This window comes from Hippoglossus stenolepis, chromosome 18 (assembly GCF_022539355.2).
Source record: "Hippoglossus stenolepis isolate QCI-W04-F060 chromosome 18, HSTE1.2, whole genome shotgun sequence".
Lineage (NCBI taxonomy): Eukaryota > Metazoa > Chordata > Actinopteri > Pleuronectiformes > Pleuronectidae > Hippoglossus > Hippoglossus stenolepis.
In genome coordinates, this window is record NC_061500.1 from 18,392,340 (window position 1) to 18,409,431 (window position 17,092).

The following is a 17,092-nucleotide window of genomic DNA, read 5'->3' on the forward strand; positions in this document are numbered from 1 at the left end:
CAAACACACACACACACACACACACTTCCGGGCATTAGAGCGAACAAGCAGCATCTGGACAAGTCCTGTGAAATCCCTCAGACCCAGGGTTATTAATGACATTACTGAACAGAGACATGTGTGTGTGTATGCATTCAGGGCAGACAGGCAGTTTGTCACAAGCCACACACACACACACACACACACACACACACACACTCTCTCTACACGTCATTGACCTTAAGCGCTCAGCATGCGTGGTCATGAATTTGGCATTTACCCGTCACTTGTCATTAACAGAGCTTCACCATCTCTTTCCTTCTGTTTTATTTTCACACTGGATTTATTTTGGCCTGTGTTCTCCCCCCCTGTCCTCTTAAAGATGTCTGAAGGATCCTGTATGATTCAGAAAGTCTTAAATGAATGAACCAACGAAAATCTCCATAAGAATATATTTTCTTCCACAACACTGGAAACTAAGCTTTTTTCTTTGCTCATGACAAGTTATCATACAGACGCAAGCAGCAATGTTCTGAGGTTATTAGTAACGGTACAGGTGCAGGTCGGTCCAGCACTTTGGTCCTGAGACTGAAATATACAGCAGAAGAATCTGATGAGTGTCAGGAACATCCGACTGCCACCAGGACATCATAGTTTTCATTTATTATTAATGAAATATCTCAACATCTACAAGGGCTACACACATACTACATACTACATACACAATACACAATACTGTCCACATTTAAAGCCACACACATCAATATGTTTATGCTCTACAGATATTTTGGGACATTTTTAGATCATTGTTTTGGTTTTATGAGCTTTTTTTGTTTTGGTTCAGTCTCAGTGTTCTCATTGACCTCATTTCCAGCAGCTGTTGTAGGATAGTTTTTTGCAGAATATAGGATATAATATTCATTATTATTATGATTATTATTATTCCAATTATTCTGATTATTCTGATGAGGATGATGATGAAGATGATGATGATTGTTATTACTATTATTTTTAGTATTTATTATAATTCATTATAATGATGTTTCATTTGAGTATAATAACCTGAAATGAAGAATCATTCTGTTTTCATCCTTTTTTCTATCATATTATATGTTATACATATGGAGAGGCTCCTCTTCCACAGACTCCATGTTTCTACCATAAAGCCCAGAACGGACAAACCACACCCTGGCTCTAGAGAGGGACATTCATGTGTTCATGTTTCCTGTTCTGCTGCACACTTGGAAGGGGAGGATGAAGTGAGGGATATTCAGTTGGTTGCAAATCTGAAAAGTCACCACTCGATATCACTAAAGCCAAAACACTGAAGCTTTAAGCTCAAGGTTAAAACCTAACTTACCCCCATCCACATGCCAGCTCTGTTAATCTCTACACTTACACCCTCTTGTCACTGTGGTCCGTTGAGCAGGGTTAGGGATCAGTTACTCGAGGGCAGCCCTGTGGTCATCCTCTTCTTTAACCACTATGCAAACACAGCTCCATCAGTTTTATCCCTCAGGCACTTCTGCACCATTTGCAAATCTGACTCTACCGCGTCACGCGTCCATCAGAGCACAGCCTCTTCTTAGAGTGCAGGATATCAACTTTACGTTAATACAGAGAGGCAGTGCTGAGCTACTCTGATCTGCAAGTCACTTCTTTGGCTTATGTAAGTTTGTGTTTGCATGACCAGTGCCTCATTATGTAAATATGTGAGGAAAGAGTCAGACCTGAAAAACCCACATTAACAAACTGGCTCATTTTATGGACGAAACATCAAACAAACAGTGTGTGATGCAAGTGAACCCCGGCACTGAGTTGGCAGGTACACCCATCCCCCATCCCCCCCCCACACACACAGGTTGTTATGTTAAATGATGTCAGAAATGCAGGAATAATACCAAAGAAATGCAGGAATAACGTTTATTTGATAAATTTAGTTAATCTGTAGATTCTAACAAGTAAAACAAAAATATAAATCAACGAATAAATTATAGTATCTAAAGTAGTAATAATCAGTCTAACCTTTATCAGCTACAATACTAAAGCAATTCTTACATTTAATATTTCAATAAATGTATTACAGTAATGCATCGCATGTTTTTACTTTTTATATATTGTAGCCTAGATTCTGATACTTTTCTTTAAAGCTTTTTCTAAACAAAATTATTTTTGTTTTAAAAAGAAACCTCACAGAGCCACATGTTATAAAAGAGTGTATTTACTTTGCCTGCATTAAGAACATTGTAACCTGCGTTTTGATAATAATGATGATAATCATATGTTCTTTACATTAAGTATCTTCTCTGTACATGAAAAAGCTACATTTTATTTTACTGCACTTTATTTTGTCATCTTGCATCACCCGATTTGTTGGGCCTGAGGTTCAACGCTCTGTGCGAGTAGTTGTCTTACTTTTCATTCTTTAAGTAAAGAAAACCAAAAGCCAAGTGTCAATCCTGTTGCATGAACCGACGCCTGCCTCACATCTTGTGGCTTAACCAACAGCTTGTTTTGGCACTTTTTCAAGGTTGAATTAACATTCGGCTTCGTGCAAATCTTCTCGCCGGCGAAATGTTTGGCCAATTAAGTGTGCAACACAGCGTGATGACACAGCAGGCTCAGACGGGGAGCCAGTGGATTAGCCTTTACAATGAAGGAGCCACAAGAGGGCAACAGCAGGCCGACCACCGCTGCACATTTCAGATGACCGGCAGCAGTTTAATTTCAGTTGAACCTTCAGGGGACAGGAAGTGTCCTCTGGGACACACTAACCACAATCCAATAAATCAAAGTGGCTCCAGAGATACTGAGGCTTATTTCAGCGCCGTGACATGAAGATGCTTTTCACATGTCAGTGTAATGTTTCACATGTGTAACGGTGACGGTGTTTGGCTTTTGTTGCTCCGCTGTCTGTTCTTGAAAATGGCTTCAGGTTAACTCTTGGCTACGTTCACTGAATAATAGAATTACATAATCAGTACGGTCTCTAATTGCACAGTGCAGCCGGCCTATTGGATTTGTATTGTATTGTACATAATAAGTGCAGCTGTTTCGCTTGAGGGTAAATAAAGGACCAAAAATAGATCTATTAGAAAGGATTCCCATATGCTGAATGGACGAAGGCCATTTTACAGCACGTGTATGCAGTCAGAGAGGCAGAGAGTTAAATGGATGGGACTAGGTTTCATTATAAAACGGTAGCAAACAAATCAAACAATATCACACAATATCTTTAACTCACAATTTGACTTGCAATTGTCTACTGAAGCTGCTAAAATGTTGTATTTAGCTTCATATATTTTTATAAATTCATTGCCCTCCACACTCTAGTGTTTGTCTGTTTTCAAATATACTCGGCCCTATATGTCACTCTGCACTTTTAGCACTTTTTTCCACTTCTGCTTAAATTGGTAAAGGAAATCTGTGATCGTAAAAGCTAGAGAGAACAGAATTCAGGTCCTTGACTTTCGTTGTTCTGTAGTAAAATAAAAAAGAATCTCCTGGTACATTTACAGGTAAATAGAAGTACAGTTTAGCGTTATCAGCTAAATTGACTTGAAGTACTAACAATAAAAGTACTCAGTTGGATATGTTATCTGACATGATCAGATTGTAGATAGTGATGCATCAATGCTTCATGAGCACGATGCTGTTGTAGCTGCTGGAGGTGAAGCTGGTTTTAATTTCTTCATGTTCAGTTTGGTAGTTTAATCCTGTGGTTCACAACCTAAGGGCTCATCCGATAAATCCAGGGGGCGGTGATAGCTGTGATAGACACCTTTCCGTTCACGTTTTGGATCTTTCTTGAAAATATGTTTTTGACTACATATCTGCAACTGTAAATGTGTTTTGGGGTAATTGTGGTAAAGAAATTTATAGTTTCAAGACGACGTGGCTGTTCCAGGTTGACATATTGCTTTTGTCAGAGGCACTAGCCAACAATAGTAACCATCACACAGTTTCAATTATTATATTATATTATATTACATTATATTATATTATATCTGCAACTATTTATTGTATTTTATGTCTTTACTTTCCCCCTTTTTACATAATATCTAAATCAGGAAATTATTGCTGTCAGATAAATATGGTGGATCGGAAATGTGCAGTTTTGTAAAATGGAAATTCTCCTGTATCCAAACCACAAGTAGAGTACATTAGTAAATACTTTGCACATCTGGATGATTTGAAAGATTAGCAGCAGCAGAATACAGCACAGTCAATGGTGCTTTAATTAAACGGTGGCATCACCATCTTGTCTTTGGCTGAAGAGATGAGAGAGGACGGATTTAGTGAAAGAGGAAGAGAGAGAGGGAGGGAGGGAGGGAGGATGACAGGGAGGGAGGCGGAGCGAGGGTTTTACTACAGTGTGTGTGTTGAGGAGGATGACAGTGAGGAGGAGAGTAGCGGAGAGGATGCTGGATGCTGAGACGGAGCTGCTGGCCAAACACTTTCTGTCACACTGAAGCAGCTCTCATCCTGACAGAAAAAACAAAAGAACACCACGTCTGTTCCAACGCCTCAGGTGAGACGACACCGCCTGTTTTTATTCATTAGAACTGATTTAAATCTTTAAGCTTACGCTGTTTAATGATGAAAAATGACCTTTGGTGGCTGTGTTTTTAATCAAGGTGGATTGACAGTAGTAGAAGTTAATAAAAATGTCCTCAAATCATTTATTTAAAAAAAATCTTAAAATAATACTAATAAATAACTCATATATATATATATATCTATATTGTGATTAAACTAATTCATTACAGTTAGTGATTTATGTTGTATTGTTCAAATACCATAGACATTTAACTTCTTGTTTATTTTTCATAAATACTGTGACATTATTTGAGCTTCTTTCTATGTCGTGCGCTGTCAATTTACCTGTTTTATCTTAAAGATGTAAAAAACATAGGTGTGATGCTGAGTGCACCTTATTATCAAATACAGCCTGACTGACTGACAGTGGATTCTGATGCACTTAATATATTTAATCTTTCAAAAAGAATCTGACAAAGCATATTTAATAGTTTTTTTCCCATAGTTTTTTTTTTTATGCAGAAACTAAAAGACAAAAGTACAGTAAAACAAAGCCTATTAACATATTAACATTTAAGTCATATATTATACGTTATTTGTTCATTACTGTGTGCTCACTGTGATTCTGGTTTGATTTGGTGGAAGAACATGTCTTATTTCATCCATACAAATTCATTCATAATATATGAAGTACACACACACACACACACACACACACACACACACACACACACACACACACACACACACACACACACACACACACACAAATACACACTACATATTTGATAGTCCCTTGTCAGCGCTCTCTCATGGAAAAACTGTGTAACAGAGAAATCATCTAATTTCTCTGTTACTTTCATCGTCCAAACTCTGTTAATAACGACACTATTCCAGCTGAGCTCTGTGTAAAAGACTGATGGTTAACTGCTTTATCCTCCACTACATCCCTCGGCTTGTTAACTGTAAGGTGTGCTCATGAATGACAGTCCATCACCAGCTCCGTGTTAACATCGAACAAGAGGGAGTGCTAACCCAGTACTTTGTAAAGTGTTTATATTTTAGTGAGCAGCGACGTTGGCAGCTTCCGTCAGCGTTTACACCGGATGTGAACAGGCACAGCGTTGAGTGCAGGTCAGAGATTAATGCACAGTCGCTGTAGGTTTGTGCATAAAATGGTGGAAAAATAAACCTGAGGTGTGAAAATTCATGTGTGTGTGTAGCTGGAGAAAAAACGTGAGCTGTTACACGGCCTTTGATGCAGGACATGAACTACTGATAAACATGGTGTAGACACGAGAGCAACATAAAAGAGATTTTCTCTATAGCACCCGGCTCCAACTGTTTCCATCTTTCAGGTGTAGCTTCATGTTTACATGGTGGAAGTGGCATCAATCTTCTAACTCGCGGCAAGAAAAACAAATGAGTTTTATTTCCCGAAATGTGCAACTACCATGTACATTCAATCTGAAATTTGGAACGGTGGCCCCTCCCAAAGTGGACTGCATGAAGAGCGCGTGCAGCAGAGATGTCGTCTCCTTTCTCTCCCTGTTAGAGTCGGTGGTCGGGTCCAGAGAAACCATCAGAGAGTGAGGGAGTGTGAGGCCTAACGTGTAGTGGCAGCAGTGAAGTCAGAGGAAGGGATGAGGAAAGATGAGGAAGAAAGAAGGCATGCACTCGCTCAGTGTGTGTGTATGTGTGTGTGTGCGTGTGAAATTGATTTTCAATACCATAACACTCACTTTTCTATTTTGTCTGTCATCCGCAGCCATGGTCACGTTTATTGAGCCTGCTCTTCTTTCCCATGCTCCCTGTAATCTCTGCTGAATGCTCCTTTTGACCCCCAATCAGCTGTATTGACTGTGGTTTGTGCGAGGTGGGTGGCGGTGGATTATACGGACTGCTGAGCTCTCAGGTGGAGCCTGATGTGGCTAATGTGCTTGGGTATAAACGCTTCACACCCTCAACAGCCCCTGACTGCTGAGATCAGGGGAAATCCATCTTACTGTAGGTTTTTTTTTTTTCTCGAGTCTTTGCTTTTCAGATGTTGGCATGCACGACTTAATTGTCTCGAATGAAAGCTGCTTTTGGAAGCAAGGAAAGGTAACTGTGAGGGAAATTAACCATCATCTGTTAGATCCTGCAACAACAGTCTTTTGGGCACTGGGGGCCATTAGAATCTGCAAACACTGACTGAACTTATTAGCGGAGCAACATGATCATTCCTTTGGAAGGATGTTTCAAATGTTCAACTGATGATTCTAAATGTCATTATCCAACATTTCCTGTCTTTCAGCTCTGGTTTGGTTTCCACCAAGTCCTGAGGAAAAATACCTGTGTCTTTAGCTGTTAAGTGGTTCAGTAAGTTCATCGATGGCCTCTAACTGTATCTGTCTGCTGTTTGCTGCTGAGCAGAGGCTTTTAACAGATGTTTCTCTGAAAACAGCTGCATGCTCCGGCCAAAACAACGCTGTGAGAACAATAAAGTGAGTAAAGAGTAAAGTAAAGCCCATTTTCCACTGGTAAAAGCATCCGCTAACACCCACTTACATCAGGCTTTTGTCTACAATTGGAATGGATACAATCTGCATTCACTCCCGGCACAAATGACTCTGTAGTAGACAGTTTTTTTTTGGCTCTGGCTCCGATTGTCAGTGATGGAAAGGTAACGGCCCGGTGAACGTATTAATTTTGGACAGTGAGGTGAGAGAGCGCCTCAGTTGTCGTGACGTTGATCATGACGCACTGGGGGGGAAAAAACACAAAGGCAAACCCTTCTTATGGCAATGCGAAAGTAGTTAATCGCCTTTTTAGGGGGTTTACCCGCATTTTAAAAAAGCCTGCATATACATAATTGCTTTTGGTGTAATAGAGGTATAACAGTAAAGGTCTAGACACACACACAGTGAGCTCAAACTCACTATAAAGCTCAGTAAAGCTGAGGGGAGCCGCTGATTCAACTGGTAAATCTCTTTTGGGTCGTCACTACAAAAGACCCCATTCAACAGGGATGATTTACCTGTGTCCCAATTCAGGAGCTGCATCTTTCGGAGGGTCATACTGAAATGAGACATTCTGGTCTACGAAGAATTTCCTATTTGCATCGCTAGCTTATCCCACCCTTTACTGTTGCATCATTAGCTACTTAAAGCCACTCGGTCGCTCACATGGCTTGGCCGTTAGTTTTATTACCGACAAGCAATGAGTCCCGGAATAGGTTGGCCAAAGAAAGATCCCCACTGGGTTCTTTGTTGCTTGGAAGGATGAGTCTGCCATGTTTGAAGGAACCTCCGAAATGGGAAAGCCTAGTTGCACCGCAGACCTGAAGGATGTGGCTCCTGAATTGAGACACAGCTCTTCCCTTTGAAATATGAAATATGGCCACTTTAAAGAATAAGTTCACCAGAAATTATAAACAATAATATACTCCTTAAAGTGCTAAATCGAAGTCTATACTATGTCTATAAAATGTACCATTGCTGATTTTCATTGCAATGCAGGAAGCAGTGGGACTTATTCACATGCATTAGCTAACAAGAGTGTAATGTGGAGGTGGAGCGATTGACAAGTGGGATGTGATTTCAAACCAGAATCGCCAGTACCTGCACTTTTTATCATTATAGGTGACTAATGAAGTGTCATATCGGGGGAGAGACATGTGTCATGCTTTATGAGGTGGACATTAATCAACCACTGGATACATTTTATCACCAGCGTCCAATTTGCCTGTATGAACAAAACAGCAGCAGAGGCGTGAAGATGAGTGCTCATGTACCGAGGATGTGGTCCAACATTCTGTTGTTGTCCATACACAAATTGAGATTTACTAACTGTGGCATTGATGCTTAGTTTATTTGCTCTACCACGCTGTTATATGCAGGTATTTTTGTCATTGAACATATTCTAGGGTTTTCAAAAATGATCTAGAACACAAAGTACTCCAACATGAATTGTAATGGTTTGTCGAACCGATATTATAATTATTCATGTTTTATTTATTTAACATTACGGTTAATGTTGTGTTTGGTTGAAACACTAAAATAACGTGGTTTAGGGTAAAATATGTTCTTAATTAAAGTCTTTGAGATGCTGTATCCATCTCCGAGAGTAGATACCACCGGAGGTCAATGAAACATTATGATTCTGGCTGTTTTGAGGAAACTGAGCATTAAATAGAGGTGATACATTCAGATTAAATGAGTATGTCGACCTTTAGGTGAAATCAAGTCAAGGACTTTTTGTTTATTATATTATATTATATGTTTTAATTTCGAATTGTCTGTTTTCACCACTCAGGCCCTTAGCTCACACTTTACTGTTCACCGATTGCACCATTTAAGGAACTAAAAAACAGCAGCTGTATATTGTTGATGGATTTTATATGGGCACCTGTCCAGTTTCAGTGAGTGAAATTGCCTCTTTGATCATAAAACGTTATCAGGGCTGGGGTCAAGTCCATTGTGACCTCATCCATTCCAGCAATCAATTGAAATTCATGAATTTCCCATTTCCCATTACTTCACGTGAGGACTGTTCCACATGAGCTCATTCATTGCAGCGTTTCAGCAGTCTGGATGGTTGAGCTGTACAGTAATTGACTTCCCTTCTCCTCAGATCTGCAGCTGAGGCATTATTGTTTTCAGGGGCTGTGGACTTCTCTCGGGCACAGCAGGCGCAGCAGATGTGCTGCACAAATTCCACTGTGACCAGGAATGTCTGATTAGCCGTATATTGTGGTCACACAACCCAGCTGTAAACACAAAACTACTACAACACCTTTGTATGCTGCTGTGTGAAGATCCCTCCCCCTGCATGACCCAAATATTCTGTCAGGGGCCTCAGGGCAAAAAGGTCCGACACACAACACCACCAGCAATCTGTCATTTGGGTCATTTTTCATCTTCCAGAAAAAGGTGCTGACATGGCCCCACAGATGCCCCTTTGAACCCATTTAAAGAAACATCGACAGCGCTGACACTGTGATGTGCGTCCAGAAAATGTGTGTGTGTTCTCTGGTTCTGATTGATTGAGTGCAAAGCTGCTTCAGTGGTTCAAGTGACGAACCGAAAGTTCAGATTGGCTTTAAGCTCAAAGGCTCAGTGCAGCAACAACACAAAACCGAGTTAACTTAACTAGAGAGAGGCCAGATTGAATATAAAAGCCTACAACGACAGATATGATCGTTATGAACATATTACATCTCATCTCTTTATAACAGCCAAACATATCAAACCAATCATGTTGTTGTACTGATGCAAGCGTAACCTTGCACGTGCAGAGCAGAAGTATGCATTTTTTTCAAATCTAATTCCACATTTGCAGTTTTTATTTCCTTTCCTTTCCAGTTATGGCTCTCTCTCCGTAGGCTGGAGTCTGGTCTTGCGATGCTTTGCCTGAATTGCTGCCAAGCGGCGAGACGAGCCTAAAAGGACTTTACCCATCACCTAAGCAGGACCAATGTGGTGTCTGAGTCTGACCCAGTATAGTTTGGGGTTACCAGATCAAACCAACACCTTGTTCTGGGTGGATTTTAGCTCATGGACACTGGATGCAGTTAAACCTTTGTTGGCCTTCTTGACAGCAGACATTTAGATATGACATCGTAGGACATCCGTAGGTGTTACTTGTTTATTCAAGAGTCCCAGTAATTCATTTCATTATTCATGCCCGTGGGAATTGTAGATGTTGAAATTATCATTCTTTTTCTGAGCACTTAAAGATTATCTCATCAATCCTGACTTAAAGGTTTTGCTACAGAACTGCTCCCGTACTGCATGTATGTATTATTTCACAATTATTTTTCATGAACCCAACTGGAAGATTTCAGGGCCACACAAACTTTGAGAACCTGTGATAAGGAGCATTGAATCTGTTCTGTTCTCTCCCAGCAACCTCTCACTAACACACTGTATGCTGTTTATTTGGAGCAGCAGACTTCCAGTCTCTAACAATGAGAATAATGATGTTTGCGGACTTGGTTTGGATGCGAGAGCAAAGGTTTGCTGATGAGTGCATCACATCTAATGACTCCTCTCACAGGATGTGGTGTATTTGTCCTTATTTCCTCATCATTATATCTCCAACCGTCCTCATCATGAAGTCAGACTATGTAGAACCCTCCCCGCTCTTTGCACACAAACAGAGAGACAGATACAGTAGACAAAGAGACAGAGTTAGACAGAGATGGCCCGAGGTTTGCTTTTTGTTCTGCTCAGTTTAGTGGCTTCAGCGCTGCCCCTGGTGTACACACAAACGCACAGATACAGAGGTTTCCGCTCACCGCTCACCATATGGGTGTTTGCTCTCGTATTTAACTTGTCATGCGGAGCAATCACACACTGAACGCACGACAAGCTGCTAATTATAATTATTGTGACGGCTAGTCTGCTTTTGGTTTTTTAAAAGTCCTGCAGATAATGAGTGGGATCTTTAAACATTTCTGCAAAAGTTTGGGGCATTTTATGCCTTGATCATAACTGACAGTGGAGAGATGACAGGAAATGAGAGCAGGGGAGAGACAGAGAGACAGAGAGACAGAGAGAGAGAGAGAGGGAGGGAGGAGATATGTTATACGCAGCAAAGCTCCAAAGTTTGATTTCAGTTCAGGCCACCAGGGTGCCCTCATGTGCCCTCACCCTGCAGTGCATTCAGCTAAATGCTAATGACAGCAATGAGCAATGATACTGTGGACCATGTTCATCATTTTATTTTAGAATGCAAACATTTGCTAATTAGCACCAAGTACAAAGTGTGGCGATGGAGGTGTCATTCGTTTTTTCCGGTAATTTAGTCATAAAACAAAGTATTGGACACATTAATTAAACAGTTTATTGATCCAAAATCCAACATCATAGTGCTGCTAAGTCAGGGGACACCACTGTCATTTAGACACAGTGGCTCTGAACCCTTTTTATATACGGTCTACCCTTCAAACCAATAAAATCGGACACTAAAAACCATAATTGTCATCCTCTGGGGATCATGAATATCACTTACAAAAATGTTATCTCTCCACCATTTGTTTAGTTTGGACCAGAGACGTGGGATTCCAGGCAGCATGGTGATGACCAGTGATAAACCTTAATGAGCATCAAGTTTGATTCAAATGTGGGCAGAATCACCTGAGAACGTATGTTGTACCTTACCTTCAGGGGAGGAGTGAAGGAGGATGTGGAGGCCTTTCTTTTTTACCTGAATATGTAATATATGAATATGAGGAGACAACAAAGTAGCCTACTGCTTGGCACAGTTTCACATTGTTGGAATGTATTGCTTTCTTTAATCAATGAATCAATCAAATTTGCATCCTCTGGTGGATGGAGAATGGAGACTTTTGGAAACAATGAAACAGACCCACATGAGTCTTATCAATCATGACGTTCTCTTCCCTGATTCGTCACGCTGCTATCATGTGACCCTAACAAACGGCATTAGCCTCAGTGACCAGCGATGAATACAAAAAACAAATTACACGCGTTTCGACCCTTTCAGAAACACCTCCACCTCCAAACAAAGAAATCCCTTATCCTACTTTTCACCATGCTGTTATATAGTCATGTTAGGTCTATTAGTATGGATGGAGATTATTTCTGACACAGAATCATAACACCGGAGATCACTTTCATTTTTAAAAGTGTGGACGTAGCCCGAAACCCATCAGGTCTTTCACACTCATGTGTTTTACTGTCTCTCCACCTCCTCCAGTGCACAGAGGAGGTGCGTTCATGTCTAGGAAACTTTGTGACGTCTAAGCTCTCAGACGCCTATGTTGGGATTTGAAGACCAGATTAGTCTTCTATCCAGGCGTGACTTTTCCCAAGAGTCATCGGAAAGAGGGCTGTTTGTGTCTGTGTGTGTGCATGAGTGTGCGAGTGTGCGTGTTTGTATGTGTGTGTGCGTGTTCGCACACGTTAACAATCAAACTAGAGAGTCATCAGACAGGGGATAAAGTAGGTGGTGATGCTTCTTTGCAGAACTAAGCTCCATAAGCTGCTTCCTCACTCGTCGGACAAGCCTCTGTGGAGAGATGTATGGGGGAGGCGAGGTGGCAGGGTGCATGAATGCAAGGCTGGATGGTTGGATGGTGACGATTGGGTGAAAGGATGAACAGATGAAACTTGTGTGGAGACTGATGGTACTCTAGTTGGTCGGATTGACGGGATCTCGTGTGTTTGAGAAGTGACAGCTGTGGGGACAGTGTTAGGGAAGGAATGGATGGTGGGGGGGTGGGCCGGCTGCGTAGCGGGATGGATGAGCATGTTGAACAGACGAGAGTGTGCGTGTGTGCAGGACTGCTGAAATGTTCCAGTCTAATTCCGAGGGGAGCGTTAGGGCTCCTTGGGGAATGTTCTGTGTACCGTAAATAACTGTGATTTTAGCGTGGATGAGGTTGCCTGACTTGGGATTCCTGAGATGGCTAACCTCATTTAAGGTCGAGCCACTGATCCAGAACACTCAAGCTTTGTGATTCTACAGTTCAAAACAATGGGATCAACCTTAAAGTGCACTGTCCCACATATTCTTTATCTGCTCTTATAAGATAACTGGAGTTCGAATTGGGACTCATTTTACACTGGAGGGCTTTTGTTTCCCAAAAGTAACTTAAAGGGATGATTCACCCAGAAATGAAAATTCAGTCATATGTGCTCACCACTATGCCGATGGAGGGGTGGTGTTGTTGCAGCCAAATCCAAAACAATTGAAGTAAATGGTGACCGATTCTTCAAATGTACGTAAACCCCAGACCCAAACCCAGCCTCCATACTGCTCCTGTGGTGTCACCCAAGTGTCCGCAAGGCCTGACATTCAGATTCGAATCAAAACAACGTCATTTACACCAAGTTTTTAGCCTTAAAACATCTCAACTGATGACACTTATAGAAATGATCGAAATGATCACAGTTTTTTCATTGTATTTCTTCATTTCATACTTTTATCGCTAACACCGATGTTTTTTGGACATTCGATGTAAAGTAAGTGAAGATGTTTTCTTTAGAAAATGGAGGAAATAAAACTGAACCATGTTACAAAAATGGATTAAATATTTTATAAGCACTATTAATCTGACATTTTCTGTCATGATCAACCCCCCGTTCTTCTTCATATATATTAATGTCTTATAAAAAGAATACTTTCCTGATATTTTGTCTTTACTGTTATTCTATTGCGTTGTTTAAGAAAATATGAGTGAGGTATTGATTGACGTGTTTTATTACCTTTGCCAACGAAGTTATCTTTTCATCTGCATCTGTTTGTTTGTCTTATTTAACAGAATTACGCAAAAACTACCAGACAGAACACCACAAAACCTGGTGTTAATAATAGACCTTATTTCAGACATCTTACCAAAAATCCATTCAAAAAACCCTTTGACTTTGTGACCAGTGGACTTATTCCTACAGCATTCAATGGATTAATGGTGTGTAAACTAAGTACATATGGTTATTAACAGTAAGCACATTTCTTGTGCACATGAATATGAAATATGCAAAAAAAGCCAGACCAGTCTGAAGTGGGGAAGCCTCTTGGCGTCACAGGAAACAGGAGGATGACGCAATCTGTCAGTTTTCCCCCCTGCAGCGCTCATACTCTCTCTCTCGCACAGTGTGCGTTCGCTTGTGTGTGCTGACATGAATAACTTTTTGTTTGTGTGTGTGCATGTGTGTGTGGCCCTGCAGCTCTTCGTCAGCCCACATAGTCTCATGGAGATGAAATGCCTCGGTTTCCTCTTACTTCACGTCAATTTGCAATGCTTTTCTCTGTGCCGCTGACCGTGTGTGACAGGTCCTCAGAGTCTGCGCGTGTGTGTGTGCACATGTGTGTGTGTCTGAAAGTCAGCAGCAGGGATGTGTGTGTGTGTATCTGTGTGTGTCAATTTATATTAATGTTAATACAACAGGCATGTGAAGGTCTAACAGAGGATTACAAAAGACCTGCTTTACAGAACTGGCCAGCGGCTTGGAGACAGACAGCATGAATGAGAGGGAGAGACGGGGGGACAAACAAAGGGACAGGCAGAGGAGTGATAAGCTGAACGACGACAGAACATCAAACATTACAGAACAACACCTTGCTCTTTGAATTCTCCTAATCTGACCTCAGAGAGAAAGAAACATCTTTGTGCTGAGTGGAACAAGGCTATGAGAATGAAGCGAACAAGAAAAAGGTCATAATATTAGGAGAATAAAATCATAACTGGGAAAAAACGTGTAATATTACGAGAATAAAGGTGTTTTAATCATTTAATCTGAAAAATGTCATACAATTGAAAATAAGGAAAAAACATTTTTTAGGACTAACTTGCAAGGAGTAACTCATGCTTGCTGGAGTGCCACTCTTCTGGATCCAGAATCTTGAACCAATCTAATTGTTTCTTCAGAAACTACACCATGTTTCAATGCCCGTGCAGTGGACCACTACCAAACATTTCCTCATCCACAAAAGAGGCCACTTCCTTCAAGTCTGTGTGGTTCTTTCTTCAGAATACAAAAGACATACAGCCTGAAATTATGACCTGAAAGTCACTATAAACTCACTTTATCCTCTGGGAATCTTGAGCCTCATAACATTTCAAAGACAATCCCTCCACTAGTTGTGGAAAGCCGTGCTTGTAGTGAGGCCTGAATCTTTGGATTAACACATTCCAGTGCTCTAAAGATGAAGATCACATTATTTATCTCAAATGTAATTCCTACTCAGAATTGATTTTTGATGGGAGCAGCGGGGCAGTAATGCTTTTAACACGTCTTTAACCTATATAGAAAACTGTAAGTGGGTATGTGAAAATGGCTCCGTTACTATTCCTCTTCATCATCGTAGAGCAGTTAACACTGGGCTCACCTGACAATCTATAATCTCAAACACACACACATGCCCACACACTTTGTACACACATGTAAGTACCTGTGCTCCCTGGAGGTCGATCTGCTCCTCAGTCGAATCCCACTATAAAGCAGGTGTAAATCAAGCCAGGCTTCATGTGGTGACATGTGTCCTTGGTGTAGGTCAGAGAGGAGGAGGAGGAGTTCAGACACTTGACCATTTTTCATGCTGTGCTTGTCAAAGACCATATCATCTCTCACATCATGCAAATATTTAGGACAGGATATACTGCCTGTGGATTTAATAGCCCTATCAAAGTATTTGGCTGTCATGTAGGACTAAGATCAACACAGTGAGAAAAAAAACTATAATTCACTGTTTGATAAGAGTTAAAATAATGAACATACAGTACAGCACAGTGAGAGCAAAGTCTATAGAAATATATTTACAGTTATCAATAACGTAATGTACTCTAAATGTACACAGTTGTAATTACTCTATGACTAAACTAGACTAAACATAATATATTAATTATGTTTTTATACTTTTTCGACAATTTTATACATCAAACAGATTGAATTCAGTTCAGCTCATCATCAATGTTAAACAATCAATCAATCAAATTTTATTTGTACAGCCCATATTCACAAATCACAATTTGTCTCATAGGGCTTTAACATGGTGGGACATCCTCTGTTCTTAACCCTCAACAAGAGTAAGGAAAAACAACCAAGATAAAGCAAGGGAAGAAGAACGTAGAAACTTCAGAGAGAGCCACACGTGAGGGATCCCTCTCCCAGGACGGACAGAAGTGCAATAGATGCTAGTTGATTCTAATATTGGTTATGGATGTAACTCTAGTTCTATGAGTATGGTTGAAGGTGTGTTATGGGGCTGTAGCTCTCTGTTCCAACATCTTGTTTCCCTTCTTTCATTCAGACTAGCATTGTCTTTATGTTAGCCTGTGTCTTATTGGGAGGCGCTCTGAGCGAAAATTTGTATCTACGGACCAAGTGGGAGAAGTTTACCCAATAAGACAGTGAGTTTGTGTCCCACTTCCTGCTTATCCTCTATTTCACCAACCTCTGTTTCACATTCGCTGTGTGTCAAGCTTAAAAGGGATGAAGACGAACCAATGAACAGAGTTAACGTCCGAGTTTTTTTTTGTCTGGAGTTGGTGAAAGTATAAACCTTTCTAAACAGAACAGAGCTTAACCACGGATGTGCACAAAGATGGATGACATTACAGCGCCCCAATCAAATGAAGCCAAATGATCTTGAACACCTCCTGGTGGCTGACTATATACTGTTTGCATAGGTCGTAAACAACGCCTCCTCCCTGTTAGCAGATGGGATATGGATGAGACTTAAAAGTTCATATAATGTTCAAATAATGAATATGAAAATAAATTTAAAAAAAAAAAATGTAATTAGTTATTTGATGCCCTTAAAATTTGATTGATAGCTGAGACTGACTCATGATTGGTCAAGCACATGTATCAGCCGGATCTTGGCATGAACTCTACTGCACAGACTCTAAATGATGTAAAAGCTTCAAGATGGCAGCACCCATATCCACGATATTTCAGGAAGTGGCTATACGTCGTCCATCCAAGTCATCGTACATCGACGACCTTCAGGAGAAGGGCAGAGCTGCTAATGTTAGCTTTAACCCCAACTCTCTCATTCTCTGGATGTGCTACACCAGAATGCGGCATTTTACAACATTACTATTACTACTATTTTTACGACA